This window comes from Peromyscus californicus, unplaced genomic scaffold (genome assembly GCF_007827085.1).
Source record: "Peromyscus californicus insignis strain IS unplaced genomic scaffold, ASM782708v3 Scaffold_27__1_contigs__length_724164, whole genome shotgun sequence".
Classification (NCBI taxonomy): domain Eukaryota; kingdom Metazoa; phylum Chordata; class Mammalia; order Rodentia; family Cricetidae; genus Peromyscus; species Peromyscus californicus.
The window spans coordinates 673,438-687,444 of NW_026294537.1; the positions used below are offsets into that span (position 1 = coordinate 673,438).

A 14,007-nucleotide genomic window follows, 5' to 3' on the forward strand; every position below is an offset into this window, starting at 1 on the left:
GGCTTTACCACACTGCTTGCATTCATATGGTTTCTCTCAATTATGTGTTCTTTCATTAAATTGAAGAGCACTATGATGAACAAAGCCTTTACTACAGTGATCACAATTGTATGGTTCACTCCAGTATGTGTTATATTATAACTTTGAAGATGAGAGTGATGAGCAAAGGCTTGTAGAACACTGATCACATTCATAAGGTTTCTTTCCAATAAATGTAATTTCATGCCTTTGAAGATGACAGTGTTGTGCAAAGGCTTTTTCCCACTGATTACATTCATAGGGTTTCTCCCCAGTATATATTTTTTTATGCCTTTGAAGATCACTATTACATGCAAGGGCTTTAACACATTGTTTACATTCATAGGGTTTTTCTCCCATGTGTACTTTCATACAATTAAAGAGCATTGTGATAAGCAAAGGCTTTACCACACTGACTACATTCATAGGGTTACTCTCCAGTATGTGTTCTTTTATGTACTTGAAGATAACTAGGCTGTGCAAAGGTTTTACCACATTGTTTACATTCATAGTGTTTCTCTCCAGTATGTATTCTTTCATGTCTTTGAAGATGACAGTGACAAACAAAGGCTTTACCACACTAAGTACATTCATAGGGTTTCTCTCCTGTATGTGTTCTTTCATGCAGTTGAAGAGCACTATGTCGAGCAAAGGCTTTACCACACTGATTACATTTATAGGGTTTCTCTCCAGTATGTGTTCTTTCGTGCAGTAGAAGAGCAATGTGTTGAGCAAAGGCTTTACCACACTGATTACATTTGTAGGGTTTCTCTCCTGCATGTGTTCTTTTATTTACTTGAAGATTACGTGACTGGGTAAAGGCTTTACCACATTGATTGCATTCATTGGGTTTCTCTCCAGTATGTGTTCTTTTATGTACTTGAAGATGACTGGATTGTACAAAAGCTTTACCACATTCTTTACATTCATAGGGTTTCTCTCCAGTATGTGTTCTTTTATGTACTTGAAGAGCACTGTGTTGAGCAAAGGCTTTACTACACTGATTACATTTTTAGGGTTTCTCCCCTGTATGTGTTCTTTTGTGTACTTAAAGATTATATGGCTGTGTAAAGGCTTTACCACATTGCTTACATTCATAGGGTTTCTCTCCAGTATGTGTTCTTTTATGTACTTGAAGATCATTGTGATGAACAAAGGCTTTACCACACTGATTACATTCATAGGGTTTCTCTCCAGTATGTGTTCTTTCATGCAGTTGAAGAGCACTGTGTTGAGCAAAGGCTTTACCACATTGATTACATTTATAGGTTTTCTCTCCAGTATGTGTTCTTTTATGTACTTGAAGATGAGTGGGGTGCTCAAAGCCTTTACCATAATGATTATTTTCATAGGGTTTCTCTCCATTATGTGTTTTTGCATGACTTTGAGGATGACTATGACATTCAAAGGCTTTACCACACTCAATATATTCATATGATTTCTCTGTAGTATGACTTCTTTCATGCCTGCAAGAATAATTTGAACATTTAAAAGATTTACCACATTCATTACATTGTTGAGTATTTATATCTTCATGAATTAATTTTACAATTTTGTCTAAGTATAAAGAGAACTGAGATCTTAAAGTTTTAACATGTTGTTTACACTCATGTTGTTCCCCTGCATTAAGGATGACTTTGCATATTTGAATATGCCTTGATGGTAAGAGCCTTTATTACCTGGATAATATTTGTGGCTTCATTGTTCTCTGAGGTTTTTCACATATTTGAAGAGAACTGGGAGAATTTGGAGATTTATGTCCCTTGTTCCATTGATAAAGTTACCAATACTGTGAGTCATGCTACATGTTCAAAGTTAACCGGGACAAACAGAATCATGTACACAGACAGTCCTAGTACCCATAGGGCTTTTCTGTGGTGTATTTGTTGATCTATTCTTAATGAATCTGGAAAACCAATTTTTTGTAAACTTCAATCACATTCAACAAGTATACTCAATATGGGACTACTACATGACTTTTAAGTGTTCTGAGATTGAGAGATGTACATAGATTCCTCCATGTCCTTATGTTTTTATGGCTGGTATCCAAAGTGACATATAATATAACTATTAAAGAAAGAATAACAACAAGAATATTTCCACATTTCATTTACAGTTGGACTTTCTTTTCCTCATCAACGTGTGGTACAGGGAATAATATTTCTGTACAACAACCCCCCCCCTTTACTCTTGACTCACACTACCTATTTAACTGAAATTAGCAAAGACAGAACAACTATATGAGTAACTATACTATGGACTATTTGCTTATTACAAGGTTGTGTATATATTCTTATCAATTATTCAATTAGTATATCTTCTGTAATATGAAGTACTATGAAACTTAATGGATTGCCATTTGTACAGCATAGCTTTGATGATGCTATTATTCAAATGGTGATTTGTCATAGGCATTTTTTATCTTCCTTCTTAAAAGAATCACTTGCAAACACAAATTGCTTACCTGCCATGTGTCTTTATGAGCATTTAATGATCATCAATGTATTTTAAGCTGTAATTATTTACATTGTTTAATTTAATTAATACATCCACATAAATTATATATATATCCAGAGGCCCATTTCTATCAGCTTTTACAAGAAAATTACCTTCCATGTTTTTGAGAACTTTGACAATGTTCTTCAACTTCAAGATTTTCCCAGTTGCAGCCTAAAATGTAGGATGAGAAAATGTATGAAATACTACAGGATATTGAAAATTTTACATTAATATCTTCAGTGATCCTTAGAACCAAATCTGATTTATTCACCTCATTTTTCCTCATTCTCAATCAGAATTGAAGAAGAGCATCAACAACTAAGAAATAGTTGTCCCTTTATTTAAAATGTAAAGGAAAATTTATATTATTATCTATAGCTGTGAGGTTCATATAGGTCTCCAGCATCACACCTTTGTAGAGATTCCTCTGTGAAGGATCCATCAATGCCCACTCTTCCTGAATGATGTCGATATGCACATCGTTATAGGTCACTGCATTCTAAAATATGCCATATATAAATATGCCAACCATATGTATAAAACAAAAAACATGATACAACATTGTAAATGTGTGCTTCTTTGAGAATATAGCCATATAATTCTGGTTAGAGCTACACGAATTCTATAACTCAGACATTAAAATGAAATCAAATTATTTCACAAATAAACTGAATAGGAGGTTCACCTCTATTATTTCTGAATGCTCTGAACAGGATATCACCTTGCAAGAGAAATGCCTATTAACAGAGATAGAGAGACAAGCAAACACTTCAATAGTACTGAGCAACCATCAGAGAAATTATATGAACAATTATTAACTACAGAGAAGATTTGTAACCTGAGTATATTGGCTCACGCCTTTAATCCCAGAACTTAGAAGGTAGAAGCAGGCATATGTGCTTCTGATGTAAAAGTTAGCCTAGTCTATGCTAACTGCATCTGCACTGAATCTTCCATTCAAACAAACAAAAAAGATAAGATGAACTCAGAGATTTTTTTTACTGAAGATCCTACAAAGAGTTTGGCATTTACTCCAGTTCTCTATTCATTTTCCAGAAACCTGAATTGCTCCAGTTTAAACTGTACATTAATAAATCTTACTAAAAGGAACTGTGCATTTAAACAGTTACAAATAGAAAGAAGATAACATTAGCAATATCAATAATGATCATAAATAATCAACACAGGGAATGAGAGATGGCTCATAAGTAAAAGATTTCTTACCGGTCTTGCATACAGATGGGCTCAATTGTCAGAACTTATATGGTGGAATCACACAACTGTTCATTACTCCAAGATTGTGGGTTCTAAGACCCTCTTTGGACTACTGTGAGGACAGGTGTACATGTGGTGCACATCCATGTATATAGACAAAAGAATCATATTCATTAAAAAAAACATCAAAACAAACACAAAAAGCAAGAAGAATGTCACACAATTGTAATCTAATGACTCAGAAGGCCAAGACACTAAATCTAGTAAGAGAATGGTATCTTCTGCTGAATTTCAAAATTGAAACTGGGGGGTAAAGCTCAGCAAAACAACAAATGCTTGACATGTACAAAAACATTTACTCTAGGACAACCACCCAATAATATATATTTAAAAAGCCTAGAATATTGAATAACCTTTAATCTCAGCATGTTGGAGCAAGAGTCAGGTGAATCTCTGAGTTGGAGGCCAACTTGGTTTACAGAGCTACTTTTAGGAGACTCAGGGCTACTCAGTCAAAGCTTTTCTTCAGAAACAAAAATAGGAACAACAAAATTTTTAAAAATTTAGGCTATCAAAGTGACTTAGCATTGAATACCAATTCCATCAGTTGTATTTTATGTGATTTGATGCTACTATCTATATTGGTGGTAAAGTCATTGCAGCACAAGAAGGAAGCTGGCTCATTCATTTCAACCACAACATAGGAGAAACATAGAAAAAGAAATGGGTTGAGGCTATAGAAGCACATATCACCAGCACCAATGAGATATTTTATCATGAGAGGTTCCACAAGTACCACAAAGAAGGTCATCAAGGAGAGACACATGTTCAAATACCTCATCCATCTGGGAGCTTTTTATTCAATTAACTAGATTCTCACCCAGGTCACTATAGGCTCAAGTGTCATCCATGAAGAAAATGCATTTAGTCACTTCAGTTATTCTCATAGTCTGCAACAACTCCTACACTGTTGAAATGTTCAAAGTCTCTTTTGACACTCAAGACAAATTCTTTACTGTGACATATTATAAAATCAGAAAACAATTTAAATATTTCCAACATATGAAAGGCACAGAAAATCCATTACCATCCCAAAGGAAAGGAACTAAGACACAGTGAGGAAAGATTGGACCAAGGGAAGACTGAAACCCAGCAGGGAAACCATTGAATATGGTAGCTAGCTCTGTGTCAGAGACATGAGGCTTCATTTTCAAAGGGCTTAGATGGCTCTCTCTCTCCACAACTTCCCATACATCTCTGTCTATGGTTACCTCCATTCCCTATATGTAGCTAGCTCTCTATGTAAGATATTTCATAGCTTAATTATCTCAACATCTTATGGTTTCAAAATACAACTCAGGCTTCATCCTCATAGTATCATGCAATGAACTCAGATGGTCCTTTCACTGGAGTACTTACCATACCAAACACAGATTCCTACAACAGAGCTGAACTGAAAATGCAGACTAAAAATGTATAATCTTAAATTTTACATCATTCTTGTCTCCAGAACAAGTTCAACATCAATGATTCTCCAAAGTTTTGTTTCTAACTTGTGATGGCCTCTGCCATGCTTGGACCAGAGTTGCAGGAGGCTTTGAATAAAGTTGCTTCCTGGGAATGGCAATCACTTTGCCTAATCTCTCCATTAACTGAGGGCATATAAGGATATATTCTTACCCTTGGGACACTTTGCTAGGCTTCTGAAGTAGAATAAGGGCCTTCTTTTTAAAGGTGATAATCTCCCTGAATATTCCTGACTCTGTTCAGCATTTGACTACCTTCTGCACATTCATAGTGCTCTTTTTCTCTACAACCAATAGACTTTTCATTTATTTATGTCCATTCTTGATTTTTGTAATGTTGTACTGAATGAACCATAAGTAATAGCTATCCAAGAAAGTCAATATTCCATCTAAGAAATCAGCCCCATAATTTTTTTAAAGATTTATTTTTTTATTATGTAAACAGTGTTCTTTCTGCAAGTTTGCCATATGCCAGAAATGGGCATCAGATCTCATTATAGATGGTTGTAAGCCACCATGTGGTTGCTGGGAATTGAACTCAGGACCTGTGGAAGAGCAGACAGTACTCTTAACCTATGAGCCATCTCTCCAGCCCTCATTATTTTTTTTTTAATTCTTCCTTACTCAATCAATTTCTTGAGGGCATGGGAAAATAAGAAAAGTTAGGGTCCAAAATATCATATAAATGACCTCTATTTTAATTCCCACTGAAATCCTTTGACCACTACCTCCATTGTTTGCAATACCTTTAACAGTATTTTATTCTAAACACTACAAGAATAACCAAAGGAGTGCATAATGCAGCTTTCTATGTCCTTTGCCATCTAAATTTTGATATGTTCAACATTCCCCCAAAAGTCACCATTCCCACCACCTTTGAACAACAGAATCACTTTGGGTTTACCACATTCTGTTATAACTTGCTTTTTTTCTTGCTCTGAATCAATTCTCTACACAAAAGTACCTTCGGTGACAAATGTGCTTATTTGGTTCATTCTGGCAGATCACAATCCATCATTGTCAGTGCTTAGTATAGATATTCAATCTAGCAACTCAAGGCAAAAACCATGAGGAATTGTTGTTTCTGGGCTTTCTCTCTAACAGTCATTGTCTTTTATGTGAAGCTCACTGTCTCATCTAGTGCAGGTCAACTTTCTTAGGGATATTGCACACTCAGTGGAAGGGCTATCACCCGTCCATCATCAATCAACAAAATCTGTCAAAAACTTAGCAAATAGCTACTCTGATGGGGCACATTCTCAGCAGATGTTCCCAAAGGTGACTGTGAGCTTGGAAATGTTGACATCTGAAAGTAACTAGGAAACAGAGACAATAATATATGAGACTTTGCAAACCAAAACCCAATGATACAACTACATCAATAGCTTAAAGAGAAAAAATTGTGATGATAACAAGTAATAATACAGATACACCAAAAAATGAAGAAATACAAGTTTCTAAGATCAAGAGGAAAAAAACTAAAATAGTTCCTCGATAGAAAGTCTCCAAAACAAAAACCTAATGAACTCCTAACATAATATAGCAATTTTCCATAAAATAAAAATAAGTGAAGTTTCATCATTTGCCAGAGAAACAATTTAACTATATCATAACTAATAAAAACTCACACTATACAGATGGTACCACTGATAAAAGGGGACAAAATGACAGACCTTCAAACATAACATTGTCCCTTGAAAAAGAATTATAAGTTTTTAATGAAAATCAAAATCAAAGAAATCACTGACTACCACTCACCCTGTGCATTCCAGTTCTCTCCTTCACAAATAATAGAAAATGGATTGTGTGAGGAGACTGTTCCACCAAAATTGGAATCACTTGCTTGAAGCCTGATATTTCTACATTGTAGAAAATAATTTTGACTACTAATACTATCTCATTCTCCTTTGATAGAAAAAGGATGTCTGTTAGAAAATTTAGTAATAGTTTTGTTTCCTATGATTGAAGATTAGATGTAAACCTGTATCAGAGTGAGGAAATGAATTGTTTTTTAAATAAATGAAAGACAATAGTTTTTTAAAGATATTGTATGATTTTATTATAGACTTAAAGCAACCCAATTTTTCTAATTGCATAAGAGCTTTTGAAAACAAGTCTAGACCCATTGTATGTATATATTTGTATGTATGAGAAAGAATATTTTCCATGTGTGTTTAGGTGAAAGATCAAAGAGCATGTCAGATCCCCTGGATCTGGAATAGCAGTTGGTTATAAGCCTCCAAACTTCGGTGCTCATATCTGAACTCCCCCAAAAATACTTGCTACCTGACATTTGCAGCCTAAATACTACTTGTTTTTTCCAATAACCTAAACATCTTTCACAGATTAGCCACAACAGAAGCCTAAATAATAAAATAACTAAATAAATGATCCCTGGGAAACTAATGAATCAGTTTTAAGATGTTGGGTATGGGTCCAGGAAGACTGTCCACAGACATTCCCCACTCTCAGGGATCCAATACTCAGGATTACCCTGAGGGCTAAAACAGAACTCCAGCTGCAGCTTCTCCTCTCCCTTTCCCTGTCTCCTGTGGATTCCAAAGACCATCCCAACCTACCCTTCCCTACTCACTTCATATCTGAATCCCATCACACAACTAGGGTGGACACCCTCTGGTCATTTACTCACCACATCTTCCAGAAGATGGGTTAGGATGTCTGCAGATCTATTACATTGTCTCTTACCCCACAGCTGATTTTAAAAATTGCACCTATCAGTGGAGTAGAACATCAGAGACAGTTTACTCTCTTCCCTCTCCATGCCTCCAGTGCGTCTGAAGATCATCTCCCCTGCATTCCTCTCCCCCAAGATTCCAACACCACCAAGAATTTTCCCTTGAACACACCAGCCAAGACGGCCATGAAAAAGGCAACAGTCATTCAACACGCATTCTGAAACTCCAGAGAAAAAAACACAAACCCAGGAACAAAACTCCCATGCAAAAAAGATGAAGTCAGAAACCAGCACCTAGACCTATTATCACCCTAAACCCAGATGCTTAGCAGAGTAACATAATTAATAAAAGCCAGGGCACTATGTCACCATGAGAACCCAGGTGTCCTACCACAGCAGGCTCTAAATACACAAAATAATTGAAATACAAGGGACAAAGAACTAAAAAGCAAATATATAGAGATAATAGAGCCCCTTAAAACATGAATAAATGCTTTACATAAATTCATGAAAGTACAAACAAACAAACAAACAAACAGTGGGAGGAAATCAATAAACTCCTCCCAGAAAGCTAGGAAAATGAAAACAATTGGAATAAAACAATAAACCTCTTAAATAAAGCCAATATAAAGCAAACAAATTGTTAAAGGAAACAAATACTACTGTTTAAGTCCTAAAAAGAGAAATGAAAACAATGAAGAAAACAGAAACTGAGGGAATTTCAGAAATGAAAAATTTAGGATTACAAAGGGAAATTACAAAGGCAAGAACCACCAATAGAATAGAGAAATTTTAAATGTTAATCTCAGAACAAAATTGCTTTTCCCACTGAGCAGGCTGGCTTAGCAAAAGGTCACAGCTGTTTCTGTGCAAGACAGCAGGAGTTCATTTGAATGACCCCTGGCTTGTTTTCTGGCTCAGGGCTGTGACATCACTCTAAATAATTTCATTCTTTCCTTTCTATAACTTTTTATTACAAAATATTTATACAGTGCTTTGCCTGTATGTGTCTGTGTGCTGTGCCTACCAAGGGCAGAAGAAAGCAGGAGATGACTGGGACTAGAGTTACAACAAATGGTTAGCTACCATGTGGGTTCTGTGAATGGAACCTGGGTCCTCTATAAAAACATCCAGTTCTCTTAATTGCTGAGCTGTCAATCTAGCTCCTTTTTTATTTAAAATTTATTTTCATAAATTTTTAAATGAAAGATATTACATCACTTTCCCCTTTTATCTCTTCATTCCATCCCTTCCCAAATCCTTTCCAAATTCTCCTTTTTTTAAGTGTGGGTGATTAAGTATGCTGAAATATATTAATACAATCTGCTGCATCCATATTTATTGGCTTTATATCTATATGGAAAATGGGCTGACCATGTTGTATTGGCTAAAGAATTAGGGAGCTCATCTTTGTCTGAGGTTAATTCTCTCAGAACTCCACTTTTTAATCAGCATCTGGTATCTGACCTTGACTGGGCTACATTGGACAGGAAACATAATCAAGAATAGAAAACTTAGGTTGGAAAATACCTTACCACTTAAGAGCACTGAAGATTCTTTCAGAGCATTCAGCTTCCATTCCCAGTACATATGGAGAGTCACTAATATCTCTAACTCCAGTATCAGGAGTCCTGACACCATCTCCTTGCTTCTCTGTCCACCATAAGAAGTGGAGTCTTTGACCATAAAAGTTATTTTTCAAGCTTCGAACAGTAGTACATTCTTTTACTGCCAGCAAACTGGGCACAGAGGCAGGAAGATCATTGTGAGTTTTAAAGCCTGTGCCACAGTCTACACAAACACACACACACACACACACACACACACACACACAGACAGAGAAAGAGACAGAGAGCAAGAGAGAGAACTAAATTACATACAAGAAAAAGAGCATTGGAGAATTAGAACAACACTATACCTCTTAAAGTCATTTGAAGTTTCTAGCACTGGTGCCCATAAAATCATTTTCAAAAATAAATATGGCCAAGCATGAGAGCACATTCCATTAATTCCAGTCATTGGGAAAAACTGAACATTTGACTGTGGACCACCCCCTTCTCATATGACCTGAACTGCCCAGTGTCAGCTGGAGGTTATCCAACCCACCAAGTCATAAAGTGGGACATACACAGCTGCCGGGGGATTGTCTTTCTGTATTCTGTGAATATGTGTTGCTTCCATTGGTTAATAAAGAAGCTGCTATGGCCTATGACAAGGCAGACCAGAATGAAGTGGGTAATCCAAGAGAGATAGAACAAGAAAAAAGGTGGAGTCAGAGGAGATGCTGTGACCCATAAAAGCTGTGGTAGTGGTGCACACTTGTCATCTCAGCACTTCTTGAAACATGGAAGAAGGATCATAAGTTCAAGGATTCAAAGGAGTTCAAGGTCAGTCTGGGCTACCTGAGAGCCTGTTGCAAAAAAAAAAAAAAAAAAAAAAAAAACTCAACTAAATACACAATAGCAATAAAGTCTAACGGAGACAAGATCAAACAGATTTCCTATAATGGGGGCAAAAACTGAGGGGATGTAGCAAAGGCTTAGCAAGTAAAACCATTGATGACTTTTATTGGGGACCTGGGGTTGATTTCTAGCATTGACATGGAAGCTCATAGTCATCTTTTATTCCAGTTGCAGGGAATCTGACATCCACTTCTGGCTTTGATAGGTACCAGAAATACAAGTGGTACACAGACATACATGTAGGCAAAGTACAAACATGGGAAAACTTAAATTACAACTACTATCTTCTAGAAAACCCCAAACTGGTCCTAAAATCCATACTGGATAAACAGGTTTATCTCTGTGACAAAGCAAGACACTGAGTTCCCCTACAAGGAACATAACCTGTTCTCAGTGGCCTAGAAGAACATACTCTGGGAGTGTAGGAAAACTTTATTACTTAATTTGTATTTGTCTGGATCATTCTGGGACATTGTTTCTGTTATAGAAAAGTAATAATAGCATTGCTTAAATATACATAATGTCTCCATACTACAGTAGGACTGAAAATGTGTCCTGAATTTAAGTAATCTGAACTCAAAAATCCTACCTAACTTCCGACTGAAGAATAAAAAAAATCTAACCCAATGATTATCTACTTGTAAGCAAGAGCTACATTTGTTAGCTGATGTCACATTTGCTGCAATACACAATCATTTAATTAGACATTTATGAGAGGAGAAAATAACTGGAAGATAAATGATAGTTTATTGGACACACACCTGTAATCCCAGCTCTTAGAAGGTAGTAGGATTACCCCAAGAATGAGACTAGCATGATCTGTATTGATGAATTCCAGGAAAGTTACCCAACAAAACTAGCTCAGATATATTGATTAATTCATTATTTATAATTTTAAAAACAAGCTAAATATAATTTAGCTACAATCTTTTTTTAGGCTTTGTGACAAAATGAAAGACAATTCCCTACACAGTCTCAATATTATCCACAAGAAAAACATGAGTCTTTGTTCAAAGACAAGATATATGAAACAAAAAGCCTTAAAAACTGAAAAATGAAGTCATCTAATAGCAAAATTTTCTACTATAAGAAACGTAGAGGAAGTAAAATCTCATACAAAAGATTTACTAAGCAAAGAGCTTTATCTATTTACTGAGATCATACCAAAAAAATGTTCAAACATCACACAAGTATTTCTAAGGAAGAAAGCAGCTCAGTGGTAGAGCAATGCCTAGCATGAGCCCTGCCTATGTTTCACTCCAAGATGAAATTGTCTGGAATAATAAATCCAAGATATGCAAAAGATCATAATTCTAAGAGCAAATAAGATTTTTAAAAGAAAAGCTGAGTAATAATGATGATTTAGAACAAATTTGTGAAGACATGGACCGCAAAGGACAAACAGCAAACAGAAACATTTACAGTCACAGCCTCACGTGGTACTGATAAAGAATCAAAATCATTCTTCTAAACCACTAATTTTAAATGCAAAAATATTTTATGCAACTTCTCCTCATAGTAGCCAAAGTATTCCAAGTATCACACTTGGCAAATATTTATGTTATAGCTACTAGGAATGACAACTTTTATAAGGTAAGACCTTGTCAGAACATGCTGTTACATCATACAAATAAAAAATAAAAATATATCTGGTACCTTAGCAGGACTAAAGAATGCAACACATCTCCTGGACCTAGAAATCCAGGTAGTTCTGGGTCATCTGGGTCTAGGAATCAAACTTGTGTACCCAAGAGGAGCATGAATATTCAGTAAACTTTCCAGCTCCCAAATCTGACATTAAAATGTAGGTGAAGATGCCAGATTACTTCTTCTGTCTCCTGTCACTTGAAGGTGATGAAAGTCGCCTCTAGATGGCTATCAAAGAGTTCAATGGCTTTTTAGCCCTCTTTGAATGGACTCTGCTTTGCTTCTTATTTTCATTATTAACACAATTCCCTTGATGTGAGTGAAGATAACAAACCTGATTTGGTGAAACCAGTCAGTGTCCAGTCAGATTTTATAGAAAAAGTTCTATAATTTGAGATATGCCCTGTAGCTTGAGTTTTCCTGCCTGGCCCAGAGTCAGGACAAATCTCTCTCACCCGCCAGTCCCACAGCCTCTCAGACCCGACCAAGTAAACACAGAGACTTATATTGGTTACAAACTGTATGGCCGTGGCAGGCTTCTTGCTAACTGTTTTTATAGCTTAAATTAATCCATTTTTATTAATCTATACCTTGCCACATGGCTCGTGGCTTACCGGCACCTTTACATGTTGTTTGTCATCGTGGTGGCTGGCAGTGTCTCTCTGACTCAGCCTTCCACTTTTCAGTTTTTTTCTCCTCCTTGTCCCGACTATACTTCCAGCCTGGCCACTGACCAATCAGTGATTTATTTATTGACCAATCAGCAACACATTTGACATACAGACCATCCCACAGCAATTCCCTATATTTTAAGAATTTTATTTATTTATTTATTCATTTATTCATTTATTATTTATTTATTTATTTATTCTTTGTATTTTCAAGACAGGGTTTCTCTGCGTAGCTTTGTGTCTCTCCTGGAACTCCCTCTGTAGTCCAGGCTGGCTTTGAACTCACAGAGATCTGCCTCCCAAGTGCTGGGATTAAAGACATGCGCCATCACTGCCTGGCTATTTTAAGAATTTTTTGAGACAGGATACCTGTACAAAGCCATGGCTGTTCTATCTTTAAATCAGAGAATTAAATGATAACATAAGATTTTAAAAGAAATCATCAATGTTTCAATGAACAGTAATACCTCTTGAATTTCTGTAATAATAATGTAAACTGGCAAATCATTTCATATATTCCCAATAACTGGGTTACTTGCTTTGTTAACTTCACCCATTTAAAAATGTCTGAAGTCTGTCTGTGTGTGTATGCCTGTGCCATCATGTGTATGTGGTAGTGAGAGGACAACTTCAAAGTGTCTATTAACTACTTCTCCTATGTGAATTCTAGAGAGGAAACCAGGGAGTCTTCTGGCAGCAAGTGACCTCAATGACATTTATTTGGGTTTAAAAATTATTTAGATATGTGTCATTGAGGGAGTATGCATATGGCAAAGCGCTAATGTGGCAATTAGGGAAAATTTTGTAGTTATTTGAGTCTTCCAGAGATTGAACTCAAGTCATTAGGTTTAACAACAACCTACTTTACCATTGAGACAATTCTATGGCATTCATTTGTGGTTATGAAAAATGTAATGAACCAGAGCTTAATTCTCAGAATAAACTAACACATTCCAAAGGGGGAAAAAAAGATAGGAGTATATCACTACCATTTGCAAGGATCTATTCCTCAAATTGTCCTGATTTCTTCTACCATTAGATGATAATACATTTACAATTTGAAAAGAAGACAATACTTTAATGATTAAATATCTCAACTAATTTTATTTGAGGAGCAGTGAGACAGCTAAGTAAGAAATATCTGTGCAAGGCAGGGGCCTGACTTTAATCACCATATGAAAAGGGTCAAAAGTAGACCCCACAAAGGTTTTTTCCTGTTCCTACATATCTGACATGATCAAAAAACCCATAATTACAGTAACACAAACATATCA

At 35.9% G+C, this 14,007-nt stretch overlaps 1 pseudogene; it reads right to left on the reverse strand.

Annotated features, from left to right (window-relative positions):
- Positions 1 to 703: 703 nt before the first annotated feature.
- The window catches only part of LOC128120197 (zinc finger protein 239-like), a 29,566-nt pseudogene continuing 16,262 nt past the window's right edge, over positions 704 to 14,007 (reverse strand).